Source organism: Ambystoma mexicanum, chromosome 7p, assembly GCF_040938575.1.
Source record: "Ambystoma mexicanum isolate Mex_15411 chromosome 7p, UKY_AmexF1_1, whole genome shotgun sequence".
In the NCBI taxonomy this organism is placed as follows: domain Eukaryota; kingdom Metazoa; phylum Chordata; class Amphibia; order Caudata; family Ambystomatidae; genus Ambystoma; species Ambystoma mexicanum.
Window position 1 is genome coordinate 732,260,703 of NC_090939.1, and position 7,858 is coordinate 732,268,560.

Consider the following 7,858-nt stretch of genomic DNA (forward strand, 5'->3'; position numbering starts at 1 on the left):
GGAATCCAGTCACCGGCAAAACCTGCAAAGAATAAACATAAGGTTAGAAAAGTGCAACTCGCTCGCAGCCGTGCCCGCTTACCTGATCCATCCGTGATTGCAACGGTGCTAACCGCGGCCTTCTCTTCGGCAGCTTCTCTGCACCTGAAAGGCAAAGGACATAATTAAAAAGGGGTTCGGGGGAAGGCAGTCGCATTCATCTTAATTTACCAGTTTTTGCACGCGCAGAAGCGGCCGCATCAACCGCAGCATCCCGGCACCTGAAAACTAGAAAAAGGACATTATTAGAGGTGCCATTAAAAGCGGCCAACGATCATTATACTTACGTACATCGGCACGTGCAGTGGCAACGGATATAAAGCCTGCAGCATCCCGGCACCTGAAAACTAGAAAAAGGACATTATTAGAGGTGCCATTAAAAGCGGCCAACGAACATTATACTTACGTGCATCGGCACGTGCAGCGGCAGCGGAAAACTACGCCCACAGCATCCCGAGGCCTGAAACAAAGGAAAAGGGACATTATTGAGGTGCCCATCTTTTAAAGCCTAAAGACTACAGTATACTTACAGGCATCCGCTCGTGCAGTAACGGCGGCATCGCTCTTCCGCATCCCAGCACCAGTGCCACAACTAAGGCCGCAAAAGACTTGAGCCTCAACACTGAACTCATCCAGTGACGTAACTGGAATCCACGCACCCCTGCACCAGACGCAGGATGGAGAGCTCAGCATTTATACGCCTAAGGTGAGATCTCGCCGAGACAAGTAGAAAGCTAGGCTGTGGGAGAAACTGGCGATTGGTGGGAGAAGGAATCCCATCAAACAGTGATTAACCCTTTTCTTCCACCTGCAGAAAACTTACCCTGCAAGTCAGACATTCGATAAGAGGAAGCCCATTCCTGAGAGTCGTCCGAGCTCTACGCTTCTCCATTGAAGAAACGATAGCAGCCCAGCCGGGATCAGCGCCTCCGTGGGAATCAGGTGAGCGTTACAGAACGCGAAGCCCACCAATAACCTCCTACCCAGGCGCTATGGAAACTTCCGACACAGACCAACTGGCCCAGTTATTAGGGGAATTAAGAGCTGAAGTTCATGCTGCCCGCCAGGAAACGAATGCCCTTAGGAGGGAATTGATAATATCAAAAGAACGAACTGATGATCTCGCCAGACAGTTATTACAGACACAAGCGGGGCAAACCCCACCACCTAATTCACGAGGGAGCTATATCCCAGCGGCTTCAGCCAATCCTGTTCAAATCAACCTACCCGGAAATGTGCCATTGGCACCGCCTGAACGCTTCTCTGGTGGCCCTAAAAGGTTTGCAGTGTTTATAAATCAATGCCGATTGCACTTTCTTTGTAGACCTGGAGCCTTTCCGACTGACCAGACTAAGGTAGCCTTTGTGCTTTCGTATCTTAGCGGCAGTGCTGCTGATTGGTCGATCCCTCTGGTTACACAGGATGACCCGATCCTTCGTGATTTCCCGACCTTCCAGGCAAATATGGAAAGACTTTTTGCAAGGCATTCCCAGGGGCAGGCCCTGGACAACAAACTCCTTTCCCTACGACAGGGCAATCAAGATCTTTTGGCCTACATTGCATCATTCAATAGGCTAATCGTGGAAACCAGATGGCCTGAGGACAAAAGAATCATGCTTTTTCAAAGGGGTTTGCGTGGCGAACTCAAAGACGTCCTTGCCCAGGTAGTGAATCCTCCTCAGGATTGTTCAGAGTACATTGATTTGGTGGTCCAATTGGATCACAGACTACAAAACAGAAAGGCGGATCGATCCAGGTTTGAAACACGAGTGTTCCCTAAGCCTCAAAGTCACACCAAAGGAGTTGAGGCCGTCGAACCTATGCAAATTGGGGTTGTAAAGGGTCCCCTAACCCAGAAAGAACGCAACAGGAGATGACAAATGCAACTATGTCTCTATTGTGGAAATTCAGGACATTTTCTTCAAGATTGCCCGGTGAAACCACCTAAGAAGACAGTGGGAGCTTCTGATAAGAGTTCTGAAAAGCCTGAGCCGGGAAACGACCTCGCCCGACAAGTGTAGAGGTCCACTTGCCGAGCGTAAAAACCAGTTCTTTGACCTCGCACTTCATAATGCCAATGGTCCTCGTAAACCCAGAGCAACCGGATCGTTTGCATGCAATTAAGGCATACATTGATAGCGGAGCAGTTGGAAATTATGTGGACCGCGAATTGGCTTCCAGGATGAACTTACCTCTTTGTCCAAAGGTGGTTAAAGACATCATTACCACGGTGGATGGGACGGAAATCGCCTCTGGACCAGTGACCCATCCCACTACTGAAGTGACGATACTAGGCCAAGACGGGCATCAGGAGGTAATTGTGTCGATGTGATCAAGGCTCCTCAATTCCAAGTAATTCTAGGGATTCCTTGGTTGGAGAAACACAATCCTCAGATTGATTGGCGAGCAAAGACGATAAAGTTCCCAGAGTGCACACCAACTTGTTATCCACGACCCAACATTGGCCTAGCGTCAGTAACGGCTGACGGTCCACAATTACCTCTAGAGTATCGAGAGTTCCAAGATGTTTTTCAAAAGGAACAGGCTAACACCTTGCCACCCCACAGATCATACGATTGTCAGATAGATTTGCTACACGGTGCAACTCCCCCTTGCAGTAGGATTTACACCCTTACCGAGCCTGAGAACCTTCATCTGAGACAGTATTTAGACCAGTACCTGGCCAATGGCTTTATCCGTCCGTCGAAGTCCCCTGCATCCTCGGCTCTGTTCTTCGTACCAAAAAAAGAAGGTGACCTCAGAACCTATATAGATTATCATGCTCTGAACCAGATAACAGTAAAAAAAACAGTACCCCTAACCTCTGATCCCGGAACTCCTTGACCAGGTAAAAAACGCCTGTATTTATACTAAGCTTGATCTCCGGGGAGCTTGTCACTTGGTACGGGTCAAGGAAGGAGATGAATGGAAGACGGCCTTTCGCACTAAGTATGGGCTATTTGAATACCAAGTGATGCCCTTTGGACTATGCAATGCACCGGCCGCCTTCCAATATTTTATGAATTATGTCCTCAGAGAGCTCATTGATGTCTGCGTTGTCGTCTACATAGATGACATTCTTGTGTACTCATCTTCAGAAGCTGACCATCGAAATCATGTTAGGGCGGTCCTTGAAAAACTTCGCCAACATAAACTTTTTGCCAAGCTCGAAAAATGTGTTTTTCATGTCACTGAGGTCGAATTTTTGGGATTAATTCTGACACCCAAAGGAGTCCACATGGACTCGAGAAAAGTAGACGCTATCCTCAAATGGCCGTCTCCTACTTCCGTGAAAGGCGTTCAAAGCATGCTAGGCTTTGCCAATTTTTACCGTAGATTTATTCCAGAGTTTTTACGAGTGGTACAACCCATCACCGCCCTCTTAAGAAAAAATAAACGCTTTGAATGGTCCGCAGAAGCAGAACAAGCCTTCCAAGAGCTAAAGGCTAAATTCACCTCGGCGCCAATACTGAAACACCCACGCCCGGACCTCCCTTACATCGTTGAAACCGACGCCTCCAGCTTAGCAATGGGAGCAGTCCTATCACAAAGAGATCCAGAGACTAACCAACTGCATCCTGTGGCATTCTGGTCTCGGAAGTTCTCGGCGCCTGAGATCAACTACACCATCACAGACAAAGAGCTTCTAGCGATTAAATCAGCCTTTAAGGCATGGCGGCATTATCTCCTCGGGGCCAGACACACCGTCACAGTGATCACCGATCATCGAAATCTGCAGTATCTGAAAACCGCCAAGGCTCAATCCTCCAGACAGCTCCGCTGGGCTCTATTCTTTGCTGAATTTGACTTTGTGATCACTTATCGCCCCGGCAACAAGAACGGCAAAGCAGATGCTCTTTCCCGAATTGGAATGGGAGATAACGTTGCCAATCCAGAACCTGTACCAATAATTCCTGAACAAAGGATCGTGGGTCTGATTTCTTCACAATCCATTGAGGATGTTGAAGAAAAAACTAAACAACTTGTAACCTCATCAGACTTACTGAACTGGTACCAAAAAGGAAAAGATTTCACCGTAAGCAATGACTTGCCTTATTTCCAAGGACGATTGTTCCTACCACATGCCGATTTACAAAGACAGGTAATCTCCTGCCATCATGATTCATTAATTGAGGGTCACCCTGGCATTGCCAAAACCACAGAAAAGGTGAAGAGACACTTCTGGTGGCCTTCGTGGAGAAAAGACATAAAGGAATTTGTGATGTCCTGCGGTGTGTGCGCTCAAAACAAGGGTCAGAAGAAGAGGCCGGCTGGTCTTCTGCAACCATTAGACATCCCACCGTGTCCCTGGCACACCCTTTCCATGGACTTCATCACAGACTTACCCTCCTGTTCCGGGTACAATACCATTCTTGTTATTGTGGACCTGTTTTCTAAAATGGCCCACTTCATTCCGCTAAAAGGCTTACCTTCAGCATCAGTCCTAGCCAAAGTATTTCTTGAAAACATCGTCCGGCTACACGGCTTCCCGTCAGTACCAATCTCAGATAGGGGGAGCCAGTTTATTTCCCACTTTTGGCGTAGCTATTGTCGATTAGCTCAAATCGATGTAAGACTTTTGACCAGCCATCATCCCCAGACCGACGGGCAAACCGAGAGAACAAACCAGACTCTCGAGCAATATTTACGATGCATGCTACAACAGTCGGAGAGTAACTGGAAGGACATCCTTTGGATAGCTGAATATGCTTACAACAATTCAGTTCATTCGGGTACCGGGAAGAGTCCCTTCTACATCTTGTATGGGATTCATCCTCGAACCTCCAACCTTGATCCACCTCAAGATCTTGGAACACCCGCCGTGGATCAATTGCACACCGTTATTACCCAAGCTTTTAAGGAAGCGACTGCACATCTACAACAAGCTAAAGAGAGGTACAAAAAAGGAGCAGATCAACACCGAAGCAATGCCCCTCAATACCAGGTTGGGGATCAAGTCTGGCTGTCCACAAAACATTTATCGCTTAAAGGGCCTCGCACCTTCAACCCCAAATACCTGGGACCATATCCAATTACGGCCATAATTAATCCAGTGGCCGTTAAATTAGAATTGCCAACCCATATGAGAATACATCCTGTATTTCACGTATCTCTTTTGAAACCCATGCAACCTGGAACCAGATTGACCAATCCTCTAGAGCCCATTCAAGTGAATGGGGAGCCCAAATTTGAAGTAAAAGACATTTTGGACTCTAAAATCATTAGATCGAAGCTATTCTACCTAATCGACTGGAAAGGCTGCGGACCTCAGGAAAGGTCATGGGAACCCTATGACCACGTCCATGCTCCTCGTCTAGTCCAGAAATTTCACAGAACCTTTCCCGATAAACCAAAACCCCCAGGGAGGACAAGTTTGGGAGGGGCCTTGAGGGGGGGTGCTGTCATGGGCGCTACTCCCGAGGGGCCAGGACTGGCCCAGCGCCCTCGGAAGCAGACCCGTCTTCCACTACTCCGGACCCAGCAGACCCCTACAGGGGCCCTTTGGACCGTGTCCTGGCGCCTTTGGCACCAGGCTCATGAAGGGTTTCAGTCCCGGCGCCATAGGTGCCGGGCTCATATTGATAAACAGTGTAATAATGCTTGTGTGGTCTTACCTGAGGCAGACCATGCTGCATATTTACCCAGAACAATCCAGTCTGGTTGAAGTCCCCAGCCATCAGGGCTGGGAGGAACTATTCCCTCCATTCAGGAACTCTTTTCTTACCTGGGTGGAACCGGTGGAAGAACACACACTGGAAGCACTTCTCTGGTATTTAAACCACGCCCGATGGAAAACACGTGCTTCGCGTTATTCTGCAGCAGCAGCAGGACGCTCACCGAGTCGGCTCCTGCATTCCAGGTCCAGAGTCATCTTCAGCTTCCGCGCAGCAACCTGTGGATGAAGAAAGACACAGAACAATACTTACCAGATCCCGGAATCCAGTCACGGCAAAACCTGCAAAGAATAAACATAAGGTTAGAAAAGTGCAACTCGCTCGCAGCCGCGCCCGCTTACCTGATCCATCCGTGATTGCAACAGAGCTAACCGCGGCCTTCTCTTCGGCAGCTTCTCTGCACCTGAAAGGCAAAGGACATAATTAAAAAGGGGTTCGGGTGAAGGCAGTCGCATTCATCTTAACTTACCAGTTTTTGCACGCGCAGAAGCGGCCGCATCAACCGCAGCATTCCGGCACCTGAAAACTAGAAAAAGGACATTATTAGAAGTGCCATTAAAAGCAGCCAAAGATCATTATACTTACGTGCATCGGCACGTGCAGTGGCAACGGATATAAAGCCCGCAGCATCCCGGCACCTGAAAACTAGAAAAGGGACATTATTAGAGGTGCCATTAAAAGCGACCAACGAACATTATACTTACGTGCATCGGCACGTGCAGCGGCAACGGAAAACTACGCCCACAGCATCCCGAGGCCTGAAACAAAGGAAAAGGGACATTATTGAGGTGCCCATCTTTTAAAGCCTAAAGACTACAGTATACTTACAGGCATCCGCTCGTGCAGTAACGGCGGCATCGCTCTTTGGCATCCCAGCACCACTGCCACAACTAAGGCCGCAAAAGACTTGAGCTTCAACACTGAACTCATCCAGTGACGTAACTGGAATCCACGCACCCCTGCACCAGACGCAGGATGGAGAGCTCAGCATTTATACGCCTAAGGTGAGAGCTCGCCGAGACAAGTAGAAAGCTAGGCTGTGGGAGAAACTGGCGATTGGTGGGAGAAGGAATCCCATCAAACGGTGATTAACCCTTTTTCTTCCACCTGCAGAAAACCTACCCTGCAAGTCAGACATTCGATAAGAGAAAGCCCAGTCCTGAGAGTCGTCCGAGCTCTACGCTTCTCCATTGAAGAAACGATAGCAGCCCAGCCGGGATCAGCGCCTCCATGGGAATCAAGTGAGCGTTACAGCAACAAGAGGATAGTCCATAATTGTTGGGTCTTGCGAGATGTCCCTGCTGCATTTTACTTAGGTAGTGACATTCTCAATCGCTTTGTCATTAGTTTGGACCTAATAAACTTCAAAGCTTGGTCCCAATTAGCGGGTAATCCCATTGACTTTGATGACCCAGAGAAAGCATTTAGGTCACCTCAACTGCTGCATTATGCAGTTGAAATTCAGATTGGAGAGGAAGTCACCATCCCAGAACAGACCCGACAATTCTCACTGGAAGTAAAAATTAAAAGAGGACAGAAACTGAAAAACCCTGACGCCTATATTCATCTCAATGCTCATTTCCAACAACAAGGGTTGGGGGTAAACCTAACACAACTAGTCAACATAGAACACGACACCATTCCAATAGAGGTGGATAACAGCGACCTAAAGAGTATCACTCTGGCCGCAGGCACCATTATTGGAATGGCGGTTGATGACCGACATTTTTCCATAGATTTAGGTAATTAACTGTTAGGACCAATCCCCAAGGTCTGTTTTGACAGTAATAGTGACGACGACACAACACCAGATAGGCTCTTCATCCGACATGGGGGGAATTTCCTGGTGTACACTTCCTGCCCTTATGGTAGGGAAGATGTGACCTGTGACTTCAGGGGGGATGAGGTGATCTTCGAAGTCCACGAGGACTGTCTTCCCCACCTGAAGCCATCGGTCCAAATCAGCACTCTGACCAGGGACTGCTCCACCCAGCTGGAGGAGGCCGCTGAGATAGCAAAACCGGAAGTGTTTCCAGGCTTCAGGCAGATGGTTGAAGAGAGATTCAACCTAGCTGATGCCTGTGAGACTCTGGAGCAAAAGCAAAAATTGAAACAGGTTTCCTTAGATTTTCAAGATCTCTTTG